This window comes from Trematomus bernacchii, unplaced genomic scaffold (assembly GCF_902827165.1).
Source record: "Trematomus bernacchii unplaced genomic scaffold, fTreBer1.1, whole genome shotgun sequence".
Lineage (NCBI taxonomy): Eukaryota > Metazoa > Chordata > Actinopteri > Perciformes > Nototheniidae > Trematomus > Trematomus bernacchii.
Genome location: NW_022987685.1, coordinates 4,097,354 through 4,124,154, shown reverse-complemented (window position 1 = coordinate 4,124,154; position 26,801 = coordinate 4,097,354). Strand labels below are relative to the sequence as shown.

At 41.1% G+C, this 26,801-nt stretch overlaps 1 protein-coding gene across 31 annotated transcripts in view; it reads left to right on the top strand.

Annotated features, from left to right (window-relative positions):
• Positions 1–1,064: 1,064 nt before the first annotated feature.
• The window catches only part of LOC117487805 (receptor-type tyrosine-protein phosphatase delta-like), a 319,630-nt gene continuing 293,893 nt past the window's right edge, over positions 1,065–26,801 (top strand). For all 31 annotated transcript variants that reach the window (XM_034136510.1, XM_034136512.1, XM_034136497.1 and 28 more), the window contains exons 1-3: positions 1,065–1,184; positions 1,321–1,433; positions 1,568–1,603. The gene's annotated coding sequence lies outside the window, so the exon portion shown is untranslated. The remainder of the gene's footprint in view (positions 1,185–1,320; positions 1,434–1,567; positions 1,604–26,801) is intronic.

The window sequence follows — 26,801 nt, the reverse complement described above, 5'->3', positions numbered from 1 at the left end:
CATAACAGACCTGGACAATCTGACCTAAGGACTTTTAAAGAAATAAAGAAACAACCTAATGTTTGCAAAATGTGGAATAAGGCATGAATAATTATGTATTTATTGTAAACAGCTAACACAAGGTTCATAAGGGCGGTGGTGGCGAATAGGGACTTGGCTTGGCAACTGGAAGGTCACCAGTTCAAGTCCCGGAAAGACCAAGTGCTACCGAGGTGTCCTTGAGCAAGGCACCGTTCCCTACACCGCCCCCCGGGCGCCGTACATAATGGCAGCCCACTGCTCCCAACACTAGGATGGGTCAAATGCAGAGAAACCATTTTGTTACATAGTACCTGTACTACGTAATGACAATAAGTTGAATCTTCTTCAATCTTCAATAAAGGCTGGGAACTAGCAAGCAAACAAAAGGCCTTTGGTTGGCTACATCATTGCATTCACAATATACAAATCTATTTAAAAAATAGAGACATTATCTGGCAATTATGATATAACATTATTATGAGACCAGAATCTCCAAATTACAAAGATTGAACTGATTTGTCTGCAGTAGAACTGTAAAAGGATGCGACAAACTTGAGTAATAATGTTCATACAAATAGAGAAATAACCTTATGGGTTACAACTTTGAAGGAAATGTGCTTCTTTTGTAATACAAAAAGTGTGATTTAACCATTTATATGAAAAAATACACATGAAATATGCATTTGGCAAGAGTACTTGAACACATGTACTTAGCTTACATTGTGAAGCAGAGCCATCATGACCATCACCATTATTCATTCATGGCTCAGCCATGAATGAATAAGCTGCAGGTATTACCAATTAATGATGATGATAACAGGATATGATGTGTTTTAACATCAATATTAAGATTTTAAAAGATAATAGCAGCTCATTAAAGCAAAATAGGCTGTTAAACTTTATATTTAGTTTATGATTAAACCTCAGGTCTCCTCTTGTTGGCCCCCCAGCGGCGGGACTGTGAAGTGCAGTCTCCCCCTCCCCTCCTCTCTTCGTCCACCCCCCTCCCTCTCCAGCCGTCGCCGGGAGCAGTGTGTGTGAGAGTGTGTGTGAGTGTGTGCTGGTGTAATCTGACAGCTCGCCGGGCTGCGTTTCCTAAGAAAAGCTGCGCTCTCAGTCTTATTGCCGCTCTCCTTGCCTCTGTGCGCAGTGACAGAGAGCAGGTACGCTTTATTCACACTTCCTTTTGTTTGCTGCTCTTCACAGATGTTATGTCCACACTTTTTGGGGTGGTGTTTGGGGGGACTCCCCGGTCTAATGGAATCTGTTGTGGCTGTTTTGGTCTCTTCTCTGTTTCAGTGTAACCGCGGGCCTGTTTTTGGAATAAGAAAAGCATTGCTGTTTTCTGACTTTGAGAGAAGGAAGAAGGGACTCCTCTGGAATTTCCTCAGGAATTTATCCGGACAGCTCCGGTAAGACGACCTTCCGATGATCAAAAGCTCCATGATGTAGTGTGCATGCAGCTATCACCATACTGAGTTCACCTTTAATGGAAACATTAAACAAGCGTGTGCTTAATTGTCCCATTCTTCTATTTTAATTACAGTTACCGGGGCTTTGCATTCTACCGCCTGGGTATATAGTAAGTAGTATAGACTTTCTCTGCATCCCCTGTTTGTGAATGGCTGTTGGAAGGTTCTCTCCATGTTTTTCCTGTGTGGGATGAAGTGTCAGTTACTCCAAGTTATGTGTCGTGCCGCGATGTGAGAGGTGCCCAAGGCGCAGATTCCTGCATATCCTGGAGCTGCGTTTTGGGTGATATGCGCGCAGCTGCACGCCTCACACTCCAGATGGTGGCGAGATATTTACAGATTTTATTTTATCGCCATCATTTAAAAAACTGTGCAGAGACGATGTCTGGAGGAGGTGATGTGCTGTGTGTGAGCTGCGGGACGTGCTGAGAAAGTTTGCTTTCTGTTTGCTCCTGAAAACTGACATGCTTTGAAGGGGGTTGTCTGTGAACGTGTGTGTGCCCAGTTCTCCAGACTCAGGTGATGCAGGGGAAGGGGGGTGTGTGACTCACTCTCTTTACCCATCCTGCTGCTGTTATCTGACAGGCTTTGATGTCATGTTTGACTGGTGACTGACAGTGGATCATGTGCATTAGTGTGTCAGCACCTCCATCACTGCCAGCTATATTTGGAAGTTACCAAAAAACATAATTTATTCCAGCCTCTCTCTGTGTGTGTTAAAGAGTGTTAGTCAGCTACTACTGACAAGTGATTCATGTAGCCAATTACCTGTGATTTGCAGCCCTAGAAACAAAAAAGCGGAAAAAGGCAGGATAATGAACTGAAAAGTTTGTGTGCCTCCGTATTTTGTGGTCCGGAGAAGCAACCACAAATGAGGGAAAAGACGGCCCACACACACACATACACACTACACACACAGGCCGGGGGATATGTGTGCTGGCTGCAGCAGAGGGACAGAGGGCTAAGTGAGCATGACCATCGAGCAGAGGTAATAGCATTACGCTCTGCCAGTCAGGAGGCAGTGCCAGAGATAGGCGATACTGTTGTATTTCAACAAGAACTTAATGGGAAGCACAGAGGGGAAGGAGGCCATTACATGAGGGCATCTAGGATTTAACACAAAATAACCATACAGATAGTTATTAGTTATGATATCAGGTTGTTTTCTGCTGTGAGGTCAGCGTTGACATGGGGGTTACATCTATCTATTTATAGATGGACACTGTTGACATTTTACAACATCTGAATAATGATAATCAATGAAAACTGCCAGCACCAATGTGAAAAACAATTCCAGCAGGAGACAAAGCATTTCCTTCTCCTCCTGTTTTAAGCACTGCACAACAAATTGCCACATAATGAAATGTTGAAATACAGCAGCCCTTCAGGATAGTTTGCCTGTTTGCAAAGGCTGTTCAGCATCATTTGCTGTCAGGCAGTGCATTCCTCGCTCAGCTTTCATGGATTAGTCCCAGGTAAGAATGTCCCCCGCCATCTTTTACCCAGCAGCGCTCCCATTTTGGCAACATTTAGCTATCCTCCTCCGTCTTCCATTTGAGTGATACTCCCAAAACTCCTCTCCAGGCCTGCATCAATCACTGCTGAGCAACATTTAGAAGTATAGTGAACGGTGTGAGTGACCCCAAGAGCCAGTTAGACATCCTCTTTACTACACATCTTTCTCCCATTAATTACGCTTTAAACCATAGGTTGCTGTATGTGGCACACACCTACTTTCCTCTGTCTGCTGCACCTCTCTGGAGATAAACAGGAGTAAGCTGTAATTATGGTTTATAAAACTCATCCAGGTGACATAATCAGGGCATGGCTGAGATGACAGGGGCTGTCATAACAGCTGCTAATGAATTTATAGCTATTTTCTCTTTGGAATTGCACATTTCTCCGACTGTCTTACTGTTTATCAGATTGCACAATGCATTCAGTGTATCCTTCTTGAAACTAGTTGCTATAGTGTTACATATAATGATTTGCAGGGTGAGAAGAGGGCAAATATTGCAAAGTTCTCTGCATAAAGGTGAACGCAGCGGGCCTGTGGGAGAGCAGCGTCTGTGTTCTCACTGAGCTGCACCTTGACTGCGGTCCAAGGCTCGGCACGGCGAGTAGCGGGCTCCCAGGAGCCGATTTATAATGAGCACGCTGTCAGATAATTAGATACACCTGACACAGGCGTTTTCAGGAAATTTTGATTCATCCAAAAATAAAATGCGCGTGCCTGCCAACATGAAAGCGGGGGAAAAAATATCCTGCTGTCACACTGCCTCTCCTCTCATGGTGGCAATGTTTTATTTATTTATCCACATCCTAATGCTCTTGGATGAGGCAGGCTTCGTTTCGTGCTAGCTGATGCATTAGCTGCCAAAGTTCTCATCTCATGCAGCCAAGTCTGAATGGTACAAAATGCCATCTCAGTCTCAATCTAAGACAGTGGTATACCGTATATGGCAATGATATCATTCCTCAGAATCCTGCATGAACATGGGTGTTACATAACAGTAGATGTGGCTATTCACATGTGTGTATTACTAATTATTTGTGTTTTCAATGCAGAAATTAAATGTGTGGAGACTGAGCATTTGGTGCACCTCATCAGCAACTCATGAGGTTACTGTTAGCAATGCATGATTAATCGCATTCACTTATACACCCATTCCCCCGCACACAAACACAATCTTAAATGTAATGTCTTTTTCTTAGCTGTTGATTAGAAACTGCTCCTCTCACCTGTGCTGTTTATTTATCAGCCACATGGCTCCAGTCATAAATCAGACTCTCATTAAGTTGTTAACAGCAACTTTTGCCTTCTGCAGGAGACATCAGTGCTATTAGGCTGATGTATAAGATACAATAAGACAGTGAAGCAACGCAGGCTGTTTATGTTGTCCAACTGAGACAGGTCCTTTACCATGGATCATCAGAAGATTGTGTCACCTGATAGCAAAGTATCAAGTCTTTAGGTTAGAGGTCAATCAACAGTGGCAAATGGATAATAGGTCTGGAAAAATGTAAAATCAGTCAGTTTATTTAATATGTTGGCGTATTTGCATAATAAAACATTCAATTCAATTAACCATTAACGCAAAAAATATCAACTTAATGTAAGTTATCAACTGGGGAAGTTGTTAGTTGATATCTTTTAGTGTTCGAGTAGATGGGAAGTAAAAAATAAATGTATCTTAAATCATTTTTGGCTAACAACACATTTATTTTGGCTACTTCTCTTTATAAAACGTATAAAAGGTGGAGCTATCCTTCAGCAGCAGTGTTTCAGTACACTTCCTGTCCATGTTCACTTTGATCACATCATTTATCTGCAGCATATTGTTTCAGGATTGACAATTGCATGGTTTAAATTGCCATATGTTTCCAACTCTGCACATTATTCACACTGCAGGGCAAATGCAATACTATTTGACCTATTAAAATGAAATCTTGTAATATTTAAACATATCGCCATGACATTTGAATGAATTATAGGATGTGGGAGTACTGTACACAGGAGCATGGATGCTTGTTGTTTCAATGAAATATTGCTGATTTCATTAGTGCTTTTATTCCCGGCTGTCTGTAGCTTGGAGCTATGAGAAAGTGTCTATGTAGTACTCCATTATTCCCCTTTACCTAACTTCACTCTCACGGCAACGGGACTTCTAACCCAGGCTCAGCGATGCATGATTTGAATTTCACCTCAGCAGTGGATGTTTCTGCTCTCTGTTTTCACTGTACTGCTACTGCCTAAAGAAAACAGTTGAACTGGAGAAAAACAACAAAAAAAACAGTGTTGCTTTCCATCTGCTCTAACATGACAGGAACTCACAAACTGATGGATACTGACAAAAGATGCAGACAGGAGCAGGATGTTGTGGATGTGCTGCCCTGAGACAGATCCCTGCCTGAACTAATAGCACACAACATGGGGAACAGCTGTACAGTATAATAACTGCAGCAACTACTCTCACCACGACTCTACATTTTTCATAAAGCGTGCACTTTGGATTGCTTTTCTCCATATCATCATCGCCCTGCATGTTAGCACAGCTAGCTGAGATAATGACTTGTTCCCAAAGAGCAAATGCCAATTTGATCTTACATCCTGACCTTTTTGCAAGCCACATGTACTGCATTTTGTAATTTATCTCCATACATGCTTCAGCTTGTATGTTATAATATTTAAGAGGGCACTAGTATGTTGAGCGTTGGGTTATAGCCTGCTGGGACAAAGAAAAAACAAAAAGAATAATGCAGGCAGGCTGGAGCCGGGGTACTCTGCACAGCTCGATGCTGCTGCCTCTAACCGACAGGAACAAGAGAAATCAATTAGACCTACTCGGTTGCTATCTAAGGGACGTCCACCATGGGAAAGGCAAGAGAGAATCAAAGTGTTTTGAAAAAAAACCCAAAAAGAAAGTAGCAGAGGAGGAAAGTGAACTCGAGCGGCAGGTTGTTGTAGTCTTTGTCAGACGATCCGCCTCTGACCTTAAGATATCTTTCATTCCCTCTGTCTTCATCGCAGGCATGCTTATAATTCCTCACACTTCCCATTTTCTCCTTTAACATTGATGCAAAGCCGTCTCTCTTTCTGTCATTTCAGGTCAGTAATAAGAAAAAGGAAGGCTGGTGCAAATGTTCCTTACAAGAATATTTCTGATGAAGCCTTGGCTTAGTTTTACCTTCGGAGGCAGTAATCTCAGTTTTCCCAGCAGCTTCTACATTCACACTATTATGATTATATTCATACCTTAGAGCTTGCAGCAGTCACTCGGAGGTCACGGTGAACAACATTTTTCTTGTCCTCACCATAAAGGGCACCAGAGTCGCTGAAAAGAAATGAGTAAACAAGTTGGAGGGTGTCACATAGTTTTTAAAAGATGTGTTTAAACAGGGTTTAGTTTAAAAAAACTCGATTTGGTTTGTAGAAGAACAAACAATTCATCATATTGAAAATGAAATAGTCTTACTATTGTGTTATGATCCGTGAGGCTGTGTATTCAATGAATATCATTTATTAAACATATTTTACAGCACTGTAATTTAAATACTCAGTATCACAAAACCCTGCTACCAAACTGAGTAGACATTTAAATCTAAATGTGGATTTCCATTTCCCAAAGAATACTTTTTTCTTCTTCTGCATAACAGGCAGAGCTGATAGTAAGATATGAGGCAATTGATGCTTTATGCATTTTTCATTGAGTGGAGCTCTGTGCTGTAAATACTGAGGGTGAGAGTGCAAAGCATGGATTTGACAGGACCCGGTGTCCTCTCTCTGTCTTTGATCAGACTATTTGATCAAGCCCTACCTTGGAAATTTAAATCAAACACCTGACAGTCTGTGAGACAAGGTGTAATCTCTGCCTCTCTGAGAGTGGACACCCCTGCAAGTGTGCTACAGTCTGGTATAGTGCACATTATGAAACCCTCCCCCTTTGCCTTGATGAATGTCTCGCAGTTTGAGATAGGTGACTAAAAAGTGGAGATGCAATTTGACAAAGACATGTCCCGTGGGGTCTTTCAATGGGTACAATCACATATTCTGCAGTATAACGAAATGAGCAGGAATCTAAATATTCTCTGAAGCTTTTTATGAAAAAAATCAAGGGGACAACTCCTGGTCTCCAACCTAGTGATTGACATGTCACTATTATGGTGTTAAGTGTCTGGTGTCCTTCATGGTTGCAAAAACCAAAGACCAAAGTCTCCAAATACCAAATTGGAGATGTCACAGGGAATTTACAGAAATCTGAATCTCAATTGGAAATCAAAAAACAAACATGATCATGTGCAGAGGAAATTCTGACAATTTGAACAGCACGAGCTTAGCGAGTTGTGTTCCCTCCGTAATCCTGAGTGTGCAGTTAGTGAGTCCCCCGACAGAGCACACATGTAAACACACCCCCCTACCCCCCACCTCCCACTCAGCCGGCTGTAGGTTTGGCTGTGGGTGCTCGCAGATCCCTCGGCATCATGGGAGAATAACAATGAGGGTTTTGGGAGGGATCAGTTGCTCAGCACAGAGCCATACTGGGGAGGGTTTATGTAAGACGCTGGCTTCCTGAGCTCTCTGCCAGTTTAAGATGACAAACAAATGGTACCAAGAAGAACGACTTGCCAAAGGGAGGGGGGGGGGGGGGGCTGCAACTCTTCATGCTGCTGCTTCATCCTCCCTTCACACAAACACCCCCCTTCTGTTCATGCACAGGCCTGGTTATGTGTCGTGTCTTGTGATAGCAGGTCTCATGTGTGTGTTTTCACACATTTGTTGGCTCTGCAGCAGCGTCGCCCACTTTGAAGCCACCGCCTCGCCTTATCCTCCTTTTGTGTTCCCCTTCATATGTTCCAATGAAAGAGGCTGGGATCTGTCAACATCTCTCCTTTCTTCTGTCTGGCTTGTCAACTTTTTATTTTTTTTGGATGGGCTGCCTGCCGCGGTTATTCACTCAGCCCTGACACCACAGCGCTTCTTAAAATATAAAAACAGGTGCAAGCTGAAGTGTTTCTTTTCTACAAGATACGCGTTATCCTCAGCGTTTTTTGTTCTGATCATGAGGCAATGTTTCAAATATCACTGTGGCTTGTTGAGGATCTTTAGGATCTGTCATTAATTATTACGGCATTTAAAATAGAACAAGATCTACCTCACCCACTTTTATTCTCCCCATTCATTTTTTAGAGTGCAAAGAACAAAACAAGCTCTGTAGGGATCATGAAGACAGACAGGTCTATTAAACCATGTTAAACATTCCTTGGTTTGTAACCTGGACCATTTAAAAGTGCCTTTCTTACTCATGGTTAGGCTTCATTCAACCTAATGGGAGCCAGCTACTTTTAGGATGAGAACCCCGCTGCATGGTAGCAGGTGTATTTTTAGACCTTAAAGTGTCTCGCACACTGTGAGCCGTCTTAATTTCACAACAGAAGGCGAGCAAGTCTGTGGTGTTTTAATTTGCTGCATCTGTACGTCATTGGTTGGAAAAAATCTCAGTGTTAGATACTTAAATCATTTTTTTTCCTAGTAGTTCAGTAGAAGATCAAGTCAAGTCAACAGATGCTGCTGAAAGTTGATTTTGGAAATATCCCCGATGATAGAAAAGACAGAAAAAAGAACTGACGGAGGGAAAGGGTAGCTTCTCAATCATCTCCTCCCCAGACATGCAGAGGCAGACTCATTGTATAAAATGTCTTCTGACATGCAGCAGAGCAACATCTCCCTGTATTCCTGCGCAGCACAGAAATACCCAGGATAACATTACATCCATTGAGTTGGGAGTAAGGGGAAAATCGATGTTAGGTGAAAATTAAATTTGGCCGAAAGAGCCTTTAGGCAGAGTGCAATTTGAAAACACATCTTTTATTTTCCCCTGGGCGTCTGATATGTGGAGATGGACGGTTGGTCTAACCATCATGGAAAAAGGCGGAGGTATGAGGGAAGAGGAAACACCTCATCTCACTCCTAATGTGCCCCCCCCCCCTCCCTTTGATTGTCTAATTCGGTTAGGGCCATGCGTCCGTTATCGGATCATATCAAAGGTCAGAGGCGCCCTGTAGACAAATCAATCTCCCCGTCTGAGGAGGCGCAGAGGAAGCAGGGATTGAGGGAGAGCCGATCCATCTAGTGGGCCCCGAGTGGAGGTGGGTGAGGAGGAAGAGAAGCGGGGGCAAGAAAAATAATGGCATCTGCTGCTCGGAGAGAAGTGGGCGAGGAAGGTGAGATTGAACTGTTGACTTGGGGAATGCGATATCCTCAGAGTGAAAAAGAGTTTACATTATTGCCTGCAAGATAGGAGCAATTCCTTGTGAAGACCTGGCATAAGATGGCCTGGCTCACAAGCAGGTAGCTTTCAAAAACTTTGATTGTAGGGATCAAAATAATTCAAATATTCCATCAATTATATCCGACATCTTTCATTAAAAAGAACATGTTTAACCAGCGCTCCACATACAGCTTCCTTCTGCACAAGCTCAGAGCTGATGCAATTCATTGATCAATTGACAATACATCAACAACATTGAGACACAAGAAATAATGCAATTTACGAGGAAAAAGTAGCAAATGCCAACAAAGGGAAAATTAGCAGGACTGTAAAATAAGTTGAAATGAAACCCTGAATATATACTACCATGTGTATTCCAACCAATTGCAATAATGACCTCAACTCTAGTGGAAAAATGCCTTTACTTGGGGACATATTTTGCATGCAAATGATACAAGAGGGACATAATCTGAGCACAGTGGGTGTTACATGGTCTGCTCACTTTCCAGTTCATAAATATTATCCTGACACACATGTTTAACTCAGATGAGGAGTGTTTTGCTCACCACAATCTGAAACTACCCAAAAGTATCAGAGTTGTAAGCAGGGCCGTCCCTGGCCAACTTGAGGCCCCACGCAAAGTTAGATGATGAGGCCCTCTGTTTCGCGAGTGTCGACGTCGACGGGGGGGGGGTGAGGGGATGCTAGTGGAGCCTCGCAGCGGCGACACCATGCCGCGCCGCATGCACGCATAGGTGCGCAGCATTTGGGGCTCAGTTGAGGCTCCCTCTGCAAGATGAGGCCCCCTCCGTAAGATGAGGCCCCCTCCGCAAGATGAGGCCCCCTCCGCGAGGTGAGGCCCCACGCAGTCTGCGTGATCTTCCTGTAGGGAGGGACAGCCCTGGTTGTAAGAGTAGTTAGCATCTTTCATTTGTTTTAGTTTCATTAGCTCGTTAGCTTGTAAGTGGCAGTTGGTGATTGTGAAGTGAACAGATGTATAGAGGAACCTTTTGGTAGATATTGAAAGGGAACTGTGCTTTACATCTTAAAACTGCACACTGCTGTATAAACCTTAACTTAATGCAAACTCTCTGTACTGACGGTGAGAAGTACACTCTCTTTGCCAATGTAGTGGCGAAGACTGTTTGTAAATATTCGCAATTGCCTTTTTTCAAATCAAAAGACCTACCCGGGACTTCCACCATGGGAAAGGTTAAAGAAAATCAAATTGTTTTGAAAAAGAGTTAGGTAATGTAGTTTCCCCTGATACGTTTGAATCTCAGATTTTGGGATATATCCTCTTTCATAAGAGGAATGTGAAACAGGTGAAACACTTTCCATGGAATACAAAGTCTGTATAGTGAAGGTCAGACCTTCGAGGGGACATAAGAAAAACACTTTTGAGTAGAGCTGATTTTTAAAGTTTAAAACATTTCAAATTGTAGGCTCTGGGAGAATAGTGATTGGTAGGTTATTATTTTTAACCCATAAACCGAATGATTAATCAAGTGTTTCGTCGAGTCGAGTTTGTCAGTAATTGGTGATGAAAATCATCATCAGTTGAATTGATATGGCTGAGTGATGTGCTGCCGTGTTGGAGGTCCATTAAAGGTTGTTTATGAGAAACGATGCTGCAGTGAAACCACTATTCATCATTCCTCATCACACTGGATATTTTTAACCAATTCTACAGACCCCATTAACACATATTCATAATTAAAGCAACGATGCATAAGCACAGTATTGGTGGGCAGCGACGGGCAAAGTTTATAGGTGAGTATAAATCATCCACAGTTTAATGCCAACAAGATGTTTAGTTTGGTATCCCTGAGTGCATAATTAGTTCAATTAGCCTCCATGGTGCACAGTGAAGTCGACCGGGGTTACGCTGGTCTCCCTGCATTAAAAGGCAAAGTGTATTTCCTCCTGTTAGATTAAAGCTCGCTGTGTAATAACTCACCACAGCCCTCCCTGCAGACACCGTTGCAGCGCTTCAGTGTGAGATAATGTTTGCCCAAGCAACTCTGAATGAGATTCAGCGCTCCGGTGACACCATTACTCTAAGCTCATTGCCGAGTCAGGTTGGGTGGGTCCAGCGTGCCGGCGCCAGCACAGAGCCCCTCTCGAGACAGATTACATGTCTCTGGACGAGCGAATAGGCTCACACTTCACCTCTGCCTCAGACAAGCGGGTTATTATCTTTTTGTGTTCCTTTTGTTCACACTCTTGCCAGTCATGTAATGCATCCAGGACAAGATGCTCTCCTGGCAGCCGAGCAGGTGGACGACAAGGCGGCTTACACATTTCGGCTAATTGCAGGCAGTCAGCGAAACGTATCTGAAATTCAGACGATGGCAGGAGCCTGTAGAGGAAGTCAGAGCAGCCGAGGCCCGAGCCAAAGTGTTTTAAATGGATTACACCAGTGTGTCATTGCGATTACACGCTCCTCGCAGGGACCGCGACAAGATGAATTGTATTTTATGGCTTTACAGCAGATCTTTTTTACTTCCTTTCTCCTCAAACTTGAATGCATTTCTCCCTTCTAGTGTGCAGCGTGGTCTGAATGTAGGATTGTTTTCTGCCTTTGAACCCCACAAACAGTTCATCTGCTGCTTTTCCTTCAGGGGACATTTTCTGTTTATCTCTTAGTGGAGTGGAAGCCATGTATACACGTTTACATTTGCACGCTCTTCAGACCCATTAAGTTCTGCACGGCTGAGAGAGTACAAGTCGCCCTCAGTTTGCATCTTGCATCATTTTAAAACAAAGTGAGCATCAAAGAGCCTCGGAAAGTGATAAAAACATGCAGCAGATTGCTTGCACACCTCCATATACTGGAGGTCCAATCATACACAGCATGTTTAATAATGTCTTATCTTCCAGTGCCATGTCAGTGTGACATAGCACAATTCACCAACACCCTGTTTTACATTATAAACACAACACACCATGTGTCATAAACCTCATTGATAAAAATGATTTAATAACAGAGCTACAGGACTGTCCTCCAAACCTACTTCATCTGTACACAAGATCAGTAGTATGTCAGTGTGTGTGTGTGTGTGTGTGTGTGTGTGTGTGTGTGTGTGTGTGTGTGTGTGTGTGTGTGTGTGTGTGTGTGTGTGTGTGTGTGTGTGTGTGTGTGTGTGTGTGTGTGTGTGTGTGTGTGTGTGTGTGTGTTTGTGTAAGACGGAGTATGGTTATTTCTAGAGGGAGTCCTGTAAGAAGGGAAAGGGCAGGAAGTTAAACTACTGAGAACTCGGCCATGACCCAGAAGCACATACATCCAAAAAACACACACACACACCCGTTGCGTGAAAAAATAAACAAGATACAAGTTTTTCACCGCCATTTTGGGACCCTCCATTATCGGCATGATCCCATTGGTTAATAGTCTTTACTAAAACTCAAGCATATGTCTTATTATAGAAAAACTAAAACACATGTTTAACACTATTTTATTGGAAACATATCAACACCCACATTGATTTTTGCACCGCCCTTCTACTTCCTGTGGTTCTGTGAAGTATGCTCTCAGTGAGACTTTGGTTCTTATCGCTGTTTTCAGTCAGTGTAATGTGCTGGGGCTGTGCTACATCTGGTGCCTCTCTGGTGAAGTAACCCCTGACACAGGCCAAGACACACATTGTGTGATGTGTGTCTGCATGAAGCTGACGACACTTTGCACAGTGTTGGGAATGGGCATGCAGTCCACTTCTGAAAAATCATGATTGTTCTTTCCCCCCTCCTAATTTCAGTTATTCATGAACCTTTTTTGTATCTCAACTTTTTTTCAACAAGCACAACGAAAAAAAGTGAACATGAATCATTGAAAGGATTACCAAAGCGATCCACAGAACGCTCTTCAAACTGTGTAATATCAGAATTGACATTTCTCTGATCATGCGCTGTGCCTCTGCTAGTTTTGAGTGACGAGCTAACGACTTCAAATGTGTTGTCATGGCAACAGTAATGTAGGACAGTCGCATTTTTACTAAGTCCCAAGCAGCCTTATCTTGATCCAAGACTTGTCCATCAATGAGTTGGATCCAAAATGCTTCCTCATATTATTTTTCATACATTGACAGCTATTTTTGTCCATAAAAACAACGGCATACTTATACTAAACATCCAAAACAAATGTATCCAGCAACTCTATTAAAATACATGTGTATGTTTTGGCTTCATTTAAACTGGTCTCTGTTATGCTTACTGGACTAAACTATGACTTTTGTCTTTACCCCAATAATACTTATTTCATAACTTAGGTAAAAACATGTTTTGCCTTTAAATGTATTAATATAACATGTTCGAAAGGCGAGAAATAGTCATAAATCAAACATGAACAGACCAAACCACCACATACTGTTAATATGAAATTTGTCCTGATCAACATTAAATGTGCATTCTGATAAAAGCATACATCAAAAATCACAAAACATCAAGTTTACTGCATACCACATGACCGCAAAGGGGCTCTGTACAAACGTTTGGGCAGCAATACATAATATAGATAAGACCCAGAGAGATGTTTTTATAAAAGTGAATATTTATCTAGGATCAAATGACAACCTTAACGTGCCCTACAGTATGAACATAAAAAGTGGTGGCACTTCTTCATGCTGTACCAAAGCCTTGCAACGATGCATTAGAATAAATCCCTGTGAGGACTACACCTGGATAATCCTGTAATAGATGCTATTGGCTAATTGACAGCCTTCCAGAGGTGTCTCACTGCCCTCAGCTCTGAGACAATCCCTCAGTCTCTGCTCCTCAAGTGTCTGCAGGACTTAAAGCTCTTATGGGTTTATATCAGAGAACTCTTACTCCTCAAGTTAATCATGGCAAGAGCGTCTCTGAAATGTGATCAGTCTGAACAATGACCATTGTGCGCTCGTATTGGGTGCCATACTAATTAGCCTCTGTGCCGGCGGGACAATGTATTCTGTGGCTTTATCACATCTTAACCCGACATACTATTAATCTTGTCGACTGTAAGGGAGGAAATAATGCATCGAGGGATTTGTAAGGCTATAGATATGGATTACATTGTCTAACAGTGTGTTTGAATTGGTCTCTGGATGTAATTATTCTGGACTGAGATTAAATTCTGATGATAAAACTCTGATATGCATGGTTTAAATGAAGCAGTGCTTCAATGGTCATGTTCATTGACGAGACATCTACATCTCTTATTGAATGTAAATCGTACAGTAAAAACTGGCAGGAAAGTGAGACTGCAATCTCCTGACTCTAGCTGGGTTCAATCTTGGGTTTTCCTCCACATGCTTTGTCTTTAAAACTCCCAAATGCATCATTTATTGACTCTTTGTCCTCTCAGTTTTTATACTGCATTACATCAGATAGTCGTACCATAGCGCAATTTCTCTTAATGCTCCCTGCACTGTAAAATCATCACTCCAGTCTTATCTTATCTCGACTTAAAGTGATTTTTTCCTATGCTCGTAATTGAAAATGATGTTCTTAAATGACTCGTTTCACATTTTCTCCCACAGACTAAAAGCCTTTCCATCGTTATTTACAGTCACATTGAGTTAATGTGTCGTGTGCATACTAAGAATCTGCACTCAGTAGATGCAATCTCAAAAAAGATGCAATCTCAAAAAAGATGCACCCCTGGCTGCGCTGGGCAAATAGAGCTCACTTTTTATTATGGTTGTTCATCTATTTTTTTTACCATGGTGGCACAGCAAGGACAAATGCTTGTTGCTTCTTGTGGTTTTGATGATTTTCAATCCAGGGAAGATGAGAAAATTAATTAGCATTCGACTGCAGGCTGTGCCACAATCATGGCGGAGCATCTCCACCAGCTTCCACATTTAAAATGGAATATTAATAAAGTGTAGTAATGATTCGCAGGCGACTCTTCCTCTTCCCTCTCATGTCACCTCTGCTCCCTTTAGAAGCATCCCACTTGCTCAAACGGGCGGTGTCATGGCATCGGAGGAAGACATAACAACCAACAGCAACATTAAGCTGCTACTCGCTCCGCTAAGCCAATGAATTTTTTATAAACTGTCCCCAGAGGTTTGAATTGATGAAGCTCAGATACTGTGTGAGCAACAGACGGAAGCGGGTCACATTTAAATATCGTTTTTTCTGGGTTAGGGTTAGCATGTTCAGACACCTGGAGGTGGAAGCACTTGCTCCCCTGCAGCTGTAAACAGGACTGCATCACTCAGTTTTTCCGCGCTGAGTGCTGACCCCGCCATCCATTTGGCCCTGCTTTATGATTACCATAAATGCCTGGATTGCCAACATAAAGAAAGTGGAGTGGAGACGAGGGCCTCCGCGTCCATTAGTGGCCTCTTTTTACTGGAAGGGCCAAGTGTGTCTCCTGGGTGAGGCCAAAACTCTCACTGTCCTTTACAGTATGTGGAATACACTCTGTAATCAAGCACAGGGCTAAGTGGATAGATGCACTGATGGTGAGGCTTATAAAAAGATTATTCATAAAGAATACGCCTAGAGTTTCCGCACAAATAGATCCTCCTTGGAAAGCTCAATCAGTGAAGCCAGGCTGCTGAATATCCTGCAGCCAATCACAATGTTTTAGGTTCTGTAATTACATCGATTTGTAGAGATTAGTGGTGCTTTAATTGATTGCATTTGAAGAAAAAGGCAACACACCACATGCATGTTGTTTATAAGAAGTGTGAGCATCAATCGATATGGTTCCATGTTTTGATTCTAACAATGGAATATTTTTGAAAGTTGTTATTTTCATCTCTACGAAATAGATTTAAGAAAAACATATATAAATAGACAATTTATTTGTAATAATGACAGCATATGCAGGAAGCTGCTAGCTATATGCTCATGGTCTGGTGTAATCCATGCCTCACAGATAGTTCAGGTCACTTAATCATTTGGGAGTATGAGTATAACTCAGTTTTAATATCAGCAGTTGTGCAGAGACGTCCGGGCGGTGCGTCAGGTTGGAAGGTCTCGCTGAGACGGCGCACAGAATAAAATTGCTGCGTCTTATTCAGGGATTTGAGCTTCAAATTGATCTCATCCTGTTTGTTTAGAGAAAGCAACTTTTGCAGGGACAAATCTCAGCGAGGAAGAAATATATGGAAATCCAAACAATAATTCAAAGGGTTGAGCTGCATACAAATTTGCACCCTGCTAAAAATACATTCAAACAACCAGTGCAGCAACCGTTGTGATTAGCATTGACTTTGCAGAAAAGCTCATTTGCCTTTTCTTAAAGTGAAGAGATTAAAATGTGAAAGCAACTCCCATAGGATCTCAGAGTAAAGCAGCACACTAATATATGCAGAAGGGGGGGTGAAAATCTATTATGAGCATGATGACAAGAGATCAATGTTGCCTCTTATTCCCAGTGACAGTCTGAAACTAATATACTCATTAGCGTTAATGCCACCATGATATAAATTGAGCGGCTTTATATTTTAATAGTGTGTTTCTGTCTCTGCTGGGTAAAGAGCGCTCTGCCATGAGCTGAATCTGTCATGTGTGTACAGGCATCAGCGGCTACCAGCAGGGTGAAATTGGAAAGCTATTGTGAAAATTGTAGAGGGAATAGTGCTATATTGTATCTTAAAAATACTTTACTGTGTCCTCCCTTTGAATTACTGTCGGTGCATGGCAGTGTATAGGGAGAGCATTTTAACAAGCAAGTAGAAAACCTCATTTAGCTTCACTATAGTCCGTGTAAACACCCATTTGCCAAATCTGAAGATGAATTATATTTCTCTCTCACAATGCAGCCATTGAGCGTTTTTTCTTCTGGACCATTTTCAATAATGGTCAAAGAATACCTATGGGTATCTCTTCAACAAACAGAATGCTAAGTATGGCTTTTATTTAGAATAAACTGTCCCAATTACCTCTTCTTCGCCAGCATTTATCAAGCTAAGGACACATTTCCTATAAACTGCACATGTTTGATTTGCATCCATCTAATAATTCCTGACTTGCCTAGCTAATTTCTCCTTGTTTGAAAAGGATTACTCGCAGAATGCCGTCCCCCTGTGATCACATCACATCACAGCGTTAAACTATCCATCATGTCGAACACAAGATGAGGTCCAAGAGGAGAAAAACAGCTGGAGGAGAAACGCTAAGCTGCTGAGGCTGGAACTTTTCCACAGCTGCTGCTGGCTAACAGCGACAACAAAGCCAGGAGCTGGGATTAAAGTATAAACAGTTTGTGGCTCAGAGAGATGACTTCTAATGAGGGAATGCAACTTCCTGCACTTCTGAGATATGTAGAAGTTTGTAATATAATGATTAGTAGATAACTGTCGGGACGGAGGCCAACTCTCTGCACATCAGCAACAACTGAAGTGATTTAATGAACACTTTCTAATGAGTTCCTTCTCTTTTTTACAAGTTTGTGTCCATCAATTAATTTAATAGACATTTAAAGATAATTAGGCTTTGATGAGAAACGAGGCACATGTAAGGAAAGCATGGCAACGTTTAAGACAAAAGTGTGAATAAAAGAAAAATAACATATTTTCTTCCAGATTATGGTCGGAATCATTTGAACACGGTAGCTAAAAGTATAACGCTATCTCACGTTAATTCACATATTTAAGTTAAATCATGTGAAAAACGCTTTTTACGCCAAACCATAATAATTAGCTTAACTCTACAAAGAAGGTTTGCAGCTGTTTTGTTTCGTTTCATATACAATGTGTATACAACTTGAACAGTAATCAGGGAGATACATATTAGTATTTAGTGCCTCGACTGTGACATGTTAACATGCTTAAATGTTAAAAATTATCTTTATTTTTCTCATACTGCCTGTGCTGCAGCATAATAGAAGCGCAAGTGTTACATAGTGATGTCATTATGTTCGGAAGTAAACATAGGAGTCCAATGGAGGCGTTTCAGGCAGGGGGAGTGTGTGGGAGAGAAACCCCCTCTGGAGGGAACACATACTGTAGCCTTTGCAGACCATTTACATGTACAAAAAACGTATAGAACTAACTACAGGAAAGGGAACACCACAAGGTAGTGAATAGGGCCCCTTTAACATTCAGCAACAGAACATATCTGTACTAAATAATCTTTATACCTGCAATGCGTGGTTAATGTCCACAGGACCATGATATTTACAATATTACAGGCTTGACTTCATATTTGTACACACCGTAACTTTGAAAACTCCCCAGCAAAACGAGTGGGTTCTCAGACCTGTGACCTTTGACCTGCAGCAGTGTGTACAGAGAGGCAGAAAGTGTACAGTCACATAGAGAGAAAGCTCATCAGTAGATTTCAGTTCCACGGTGCTCCCTCTAATTACATATTCATTCTTTGTTTTCTCCGTCCATTCTCTGCTACAAGCTTATGACAGCGGCTAAGGCGCTTTCATCCCCTCATTTCTCTCGCTGCCAATGAATCGATGAAATATTCATTCAGCTACGGTGAGAATGCCAAGGCGGAGTTTGGAGTGTAGCGCGTGCTAATAGTGAAATGAGGGGGATGTGTAATTGTGTGTTTCCTGCTGCATCATACTCATGTGCTTCTGTCTGACTAATGGCAGAGAAATCAGCCACCTTGTACCTGTGCAGATAAAGAGAGGGGAGGGAAGGGGGAACAATTAATACAAGACAATGGAAGAGGCATGAGGAGGGAATATATTTCTGAGGGGATTCATTATTCACAACGTCTCCAAGAAGCATCCGCGTTATTGCTACTGTTGTGCCCTTGTTTTAACTTCTCTTTTTCACTTGAACTGCAATATGACTAAATATTTTATGGACTGCTTATGTTTCATGACCCAAAATGTAGAAAGGTCTTTGCAGAAATCAAATAGAGGCAACTTTGAAAAACGATGGGATAATACTAGTCTGCATGAATTCCAGCTATAATTAAATCCCTTTACTGATCATTTAATAGTTATAATCTTGCCAGCAGTAATACACTTTGTCAGCAGAGAGGAGTTGAGTGTTTGCAGATACTAAATTAAATCATTTTGGAATTAAAGTTCACTTTCACAAATGCCATATACTTTACTATACATATAATCAGATATTGGATATATTATAATAAATACAAGTTATTATCTCAGCAGGTGAGTTTAATAACGGTACATTCACTGCTGTCAGGGCCTTTAAAGCTGCACAATGTTTCCTGATTGAGAAGAAAGTTATCGTGTTACATATGCACAGAGAACATAAGAGATGAAATGATAAACTAATACATTAGTGCATCAGCTGATAACCAATTGGCAAAATGCAAAATAGTAGTTGGTTCTAGCTTCTTAAGGATTTCTGGCTTTTATGTGATGTTTACCTTTGTGTGACTGTTAGTTGGACGACACGAGCAATGTGAAGATGTGATTGTCACATTTGTCCCATTTGACTTTTTGGAGACTTTAAATTCATTAAAGATTAAATTATAAACTCCTTCTTTGACTTGAGTATTTCTAAGAAGTACTTAATAGTAGATATTTCACCTAAGTGAAAGTAGATATACCACTGTCATTTACCACAGAGAACATAAGAGATGAAATGATAAACTAATACATTAGTGCATCAGCTGATAACCGATTGGCAAAATGCAAAACAGTAGCTAGTTCTTGCTTCTTGTTTGTAAGGATTTCTGGCTTTTTGGAGACTTTAAATGAATTAAAGATTACATTATACACTCTTGGTTTGACTTGAGTATTTCTAAGAAGTACTCCGTTGTTTTACCTAAGTGAAAGTATATATACCACTGTCATTTACCAGTGCAATTAAAAGGTATACATGTAGTACAAGAGTGTAATACAAACATGTTATGACATACTCAATTTGCATTAATATTAATGTAAGGGTATATATGTTGTATTCAGCTATATTTGGCTACATTAACCTGCTTTAATTATTGAAGCTTCTACTTCTTAGCTTATGTAAATAGCACCTGCAAAAGATAGAGTCCCATACTGTAAGCCGTATTTAAAATTAGAATATGTTTAGGACTCCTGCCGACGATGCACATAATGGCGTACAGGTGTTCAGCGTGTGAATACTGTACTTTGTTAACGGTGCAAATGGCTGGAAAGCTTTTGGTGCTAAGGTAGAAACAGCTGACTCCTCCCAGACACTTGGCAGCAGAGAAACTGGGCCAGTGGTTGTATAAAGAGAAGTGTGGAGGAATAGATCATAGAGTGAAACACACACTCTCACACACACACTACTTTAAAAGAGCCTTGTAATATTCACGTTACAAAGCCTAGTTCATTTTACAGTCGGACTGCGCGTACCTGTGCTTCAGCGTTAATGATGATGTTATGCTGGAGTTTTTAGAGACTCCTAAAGATTAAAGACTTTCTTTGTAGCTCTGCAGATTTTGTGTACCACCTGCTGGCAATCGCTCTGCAAGTTCATTTTTCGGGAGCTTCTCATTAAATTTATGAACGCTTGAAGGAAGCCGGATTTTCTATTCTCTCCATCTGTATTTTTTCCGTGCGGGATGAAGTGCTAAATAAGTTCTTTTCTCTCCTGACGTCACTCCTGCTTTTCTTCACTCAGGGGGGAGTTTGCTGAGGAAGCAGCACACGCATACATCTGCTATCTAATCCATCTCTTCTGAATTCATCAGCACCAGGGCATATTCTCACCTAACGCTCAGAGCACAGTTAGAGGGATGTGAGGATGTTGTGACAAAGGTCAATGTCACACTGTGGTGGAGTGATAAATAAATAAATAAATAGATAAATAAAAATAGGCGCAGGTAGTTAGCAGGGTAATGAGACAGCTGCGCCTATCAGCAATCGATGAGCTCCAGAGACAGTAATCACTACAGCTTCTTTAACCGGCTTTTAATTGGATGTCAGTCATTTACACTGCTGCTGCAACAACCCTCACACCGGCTCGTATGAAGAACACTGTATGTGCCACGAAATGTGTTTAATTAAATAATGTGTCCACTGCATTTGTGTATATAAGCACTCTGTGTGTATCAGTGTGTGTGTGTGTGGCAGCACTCAGCAGTCATTAGCATTGATTTTTCCAGGAGGGGCCCCTCTCCCTCTCCTCATGATGCTTCTCCGCCGTGCAAATAGCAATAATTTCACTCTCACGGTCACTACGGGCTCTGGCCTCCTGCAGAGTAAAAGATGGCCGTCATCGATCGGGGCACCTGGACGCCGGCCCTGCTCTCCTGCTGAAGGATCCCTCTGTCGATGGGAATCTCAGGTAAGTTACGAGCACGCCTGCACGGCTTCCAATTAACGGACAGACTTAGAGCCTCCCTCGCTCACAACTGTCAGCTGTTCTCACTTAGCTTCTGCAGGTCTTTTATAGCTATAACCAGCAGATAAGAGCTAACACTTTGTATGTGCATCACATGTGTGCAGTTAGAAGTGACTCTTCACTGACTCTAGTTTTCATTCCTTAAAAAAAAGACCTATTTCACCTTGAATTGCCATTATCATTCACAACCACCATGATAGATTCATCAGAGAAAAAATGCACAGAGTATTCCTGAAGACATGATTGCTCAGGAGTAATTGGACTCACACCCTGCCTCACTACCATTTCCTGCAGAGTCACTGGGTGGAAGGAATAATCGCCCCCACTGAGATCAAATCCCCCTCGGTGTTCAAAGTCCTTATTTGAAGTCTGCGTTGATTAAATATTGAGTGACATGAGAGATGCTGAATTGAATCAGGTCCATTATATCAGACCTCTGTGCTCACATGCTCGGAACACACTAACCCCCACTATAGACATGTATACTTGTAATTTATTCCAGGGGAAATTGGGTTTTGTGACAGTTGATCTATTAGAAAAAATACAATAACATAATATAAATAGCCAGTCAAATTTGATAGCAACATTTTCTTGTTTGGAAATTATTGCAGATTAGGTTAAGGTAAGAATATGACAAACAAATATAAAAGTAAACATACACATTTAAAGTAAAAATAGAAGATAACTGAAAATAATAGAATTAGCCACAAAAAATAGTATTTAAAGCATACTGTATCAGTATATTCACTGGATAGGTTTTTCATTAAATGACTATTAATCCAAAACATGTAGTAGTGGATAGTCTCAGGCAAAGACAAGAAAGAGCCAACACAGAAATGAGTAACTAAGAGAGCGGCTCCCAGCTGTGAGCCTGCACACTGAAGCCCTCCTGCTCACACTGACATTAATATGCAGAGCTCAACCATGGCTCGACTGACACCGATTATTCTCTAAGTGCCACTGTTTTTTCCCACCACTGAAGAGGCTTAATCATCTTAATGTTTTTGGGAGAAGTGGTGAGCTTGACATTTAAAAACAAAAATGTTTTTCTATGTAATAGAACCAGAGATGTTTGCAAGCCCGAGCACATTTAGACCTGATTACTCCAATGTTCTCCCATCTCCATACCAAACCTCACATGGCCCCCTCCCTGAATAAACCCCCAGATCCAGTCACTTTGCCAGGCAGCTGTTTTTTTGGCAGCTCTCTCCTCTTTCCCCCCCCCCTTAAGTGGGAAAGATCTAGCAATCCGGGTAATGTGAGCATAATAACACCAACAAAACATCTCATTCCACGTCTAATTCAGACTCTGGGCCTCTGTGTGGGGATAGAAGACAATCCTCTGCCTTCTCCCCCCCACACAGCATGTGACTCTTTTTCTCTATCCTATAGATTTCTATGGAAATAAATAGGATGCCAACAGCAATACCTCAGTGTACAAACAAGTAAACCCCCTACTGTGATTTTTAATTATGACCAGCATTCAGCGTTTCAGTTTGTGCGAAGCTTCTTGCTGAAATGACGGCGAGAATAGAAAATCTACCTGATTTCAGAGGCTTTTCAGGTTATTGCATGATGAGAAAAGCCGGTGGCGTTGTAATCAAAGGCTTTTATGATTTCTTTTTCTGAATTCCAGCCCACAGGGTCTCGATTTCATCAGCTATATTACAGCTCTCATTACTTTAGAAAAAACACAGTGGCCCACATTTTAAGTCACTGCTCTCTTTATGAGCTCCTCTTGCCCTGAGCGTGGATATCATCAGGTTTTTATTGCACCTTTATTGTCCATTCCACTTGTAGTCATAGAGTCTGAAACAAGGATTTTCATTTGGTGGTTTTTGCTTCACTGCGTTTGGCTTACAACAAAGCTTTGCAGTTATCAAGAGTACATTTCTTTCTGATGTGTGCATGAAAAAGTCATTTCAGACATGACTGCTTATAAATACAACCTTAAAAGTGTAAGGCTAGCAGCAAACATCAAATGATCAGGGCTGCAACTAATTATACATTTATAGATTCATCTGTATATCTTTAAACAATTACTTTTACGTGTATTTTGGCAGCTGGCACGTAACAATGATGATTGCAGCTTGAGTGATAAATACTTTGAAGAAGACTGAATAAGTGTGCACAGATAATACACATTCTCATCTCTACCTGCAACTATCTGAAGCTTTTACGCAAAGAAGGTTAAAAGACATGTTTCAAAATAGTGTGTTAATGTGCAAGTTCACTTTAGGATCATGATCTGTGATTTAAAGTGGACCTATCATGCTATATTTTAATAATATAGTGTAGGACCATACCTATATAAGGCATATTTATACTTTTTTTTTTTCAAAATACCAAACAGATCATGCATTTTAGCCATGCCTCATTTTGCTCAATTTGCACTTTTTTAGCCCTGTTTTTGCAAGGGCTGATTCAGTGAGAACAGCACCATCTACAGGCCTGGCATATGTACTACAGCGTCTCCAGCGCTTTCGAACGGCAATGGCCGTGGCTGTCTCCTCCTGATTGGTGGAGTTGGCCCAATAGCCGTAGCGCCACCGTCCTGACGTCAGGACAGTGTTCAAATCTGGATCAGTTTTTATCAGATCCGTTGCAGCCCCTTTTTTAGAGATTTGGGTATGGAGGAAAATAGAGAGGGTTGTGTTTTCTGACACTTGGTGAGTTCCCTGGAACACCGGGGACACATTCATGTATAAAAGACGTACAAGAGTGCATTTTGCATGATAGGTCCCCTTTAAGGAAAATCTGCATGTTTCCCCCCCTCTGTCTGTCAATCATTCCCTGTCACCTGAAGAGCTCTCACTTCCAATGTGCTAATTAAATCTCAAACCCAAATGCTAATTATCCAGCAAAAAGTCTAACCTTCGCTCACCTCCCACAGAGCCACAGTCGAGATTTTGAGATTTGCTGATACTTAAGACCTAGGCTAATACATGTCAAGCAATTGCTGCTGAGATTGTTAGATTCACAAACCCAAGGTTTGTCAAAACTCTCCACAATAATATTTAACTTGACACAGTGTTAACTTTTAAATTATCTTCCCTGCCTCAATGAGACATATTAACCATGTCACTCACCTCAACCATCTCTCTGTTTATGAAGGCCAACACCACAAAGATCCATTCAACTTGCTTCTTTGATTAAAGTAACTATAACAGCAGCTAATGGAGTGATTTCATATTTGTAATCATGAATACCACCACTGATTTCACCATGCTTTTACACTGATACATCTCAATTCTGCTTAGCTTATACTCAGCACATCGAAGAGAAACTATGTATTTATGGTATTGCCATTAAACAGCAGATTTAGTCCAAAACTCCTATGGAAATGAAGCAAGAGTTTGGGAGTTATATGTCAATATCGATAAGACTTAAACCGAGTGATGGTTAACTCACTGAAACGCTTGAAAAGAATAAAACAAAGCGAGAGGAAACAGCTAGCCTGGCTCTGTGTGAAGGTCAGAGAAACCACAGTTTTATCAATCAGGATACAAAATGTTCATCTGTGAGCTTTACAGGGGCTGGACGGCTTTTTCTACCTTTAGACAGATCTAGGTTAAGTCTTTAAGCTAAGCTAACCATATGCATGATGTAGCCTCATAATGATGCACATATATGACAGTCATATTGATTTTCTCATCCAACTCCAATTATTTTTCCAAAAATGCTACACTGCCTATAGCCAGCTGCACTCGGCAACTAATTGTGTCATTTTGCATTATTAATATTTAAACTCATGCATAATAAATTGCACATACGTTCATACCTATACGTATGTATGCATATCAGCAACCATGATGCTTTTTTTCTGGCACAATGAACAACTCACTACGTTGTTGGGGCCCAACGGACCCCTCGACTAATTCAATCCTTCACTTGACTTCCTTTTATTTTCTGTCCCTCTCACTCATTATGTTCCTTTTGGTCCTCCTGCTTCTCTCACGTATTCCTCTGAACATTTCTGGGTCTATTTCCTCAGTTATTTCAGTATAATAGCCCCGTCTCCACTCTCCACTCTACAAAAGGACTTGATGTTTGTTTTAAATAGCCAATCTAGCTTTCAAGCCTGTGAACAGCTTTTGACAAAAGCCAGTTGTACGAGCGTGTGAATGTAGCAATCAGAGTCAGTCAGGACTACTCCGAGCTACTCGCAGGGCAGCAACAATGAAGTTAATATGACTGGCTATTTTTAAATGCAGTCATTCATTCACAAACGGTGTGCCTCGGCAATGATGAAAACACACTATTACAGCGTGTAGCCATTGTACTGAGACTAAGGCAAACTGGGTCAATGCAGTTAGGAGCAACATTTTCAAAATAGGTTCTCAATGCTGCTAAACTTTCAGAGCAGCCCTTAAGAAAATAATAAATATTAACCATTATGTCTGGCTTTCCTTAGAGACTGAAGCAGAGATAACAGGAGAGGGCGAGTGCTGTCCAAGGTCCTGAAAACATTATAAAAAAACAATGTATCTAGTAAAATGTCATTAATGTAGGGCTTTATTATAAAAGAGACCAACATAAAATCCCAACATTTTTAGCAGTTCTTCTCTAAAGTGATTCCTTCATTATGATCTTTTTCTCTTAATGTGCTCCTGGCTCATTTACGGAGAATACAAGGAAAAGCCAGACAGTGAAAAGTTACTTAAGTGGCCATTTTTGTATTTTAACTGCAATACAAAATCATTTTCATCTTGCCCTATCTGTGTATTTATGCAAAGCAATCAATCATTGCGCATTGGAATGAAACACACGCTGCGTTAAAAGCTTTTTTCTATCTCAGTTTGATAAATGACTCCTGCACATTATAAACCATGCTCGTCATACTGTGGAGAATTATTCAATTATACGTTTAAATGTTAATTCATTAATGCAGATGCCAATTGCTGAAATGTAATGCTTTTTAAACAACTTGTGAGAGGCTTTTAGGGTCCACTGACATGAACTCAACAAATAAAATAAAAGGTATTACTTTTTATATTATATTTAAATGATTCCCAGAATCACTACTGGTCCTCCAGATTCTCTCATTTCTCTCATAGCTCTGCAACTATTCATATGCTTCCCATCACTTCACTCAACAAGAAAGATAAAAGATGCTTATTTATGAACACATTATTGATGCATGTGCAGTGTAACTAAACTGTCTAAGTTATCATAGAGAAAACGGCCTGTCAGGTTCAAGTCATTTCAAAGGAACTATACACACTGTGCATACATGAACTTCAACTGACTACAGATCAGTTAGAGCCGCTCACATGTATCCTGACGTCTCATTTCATAAA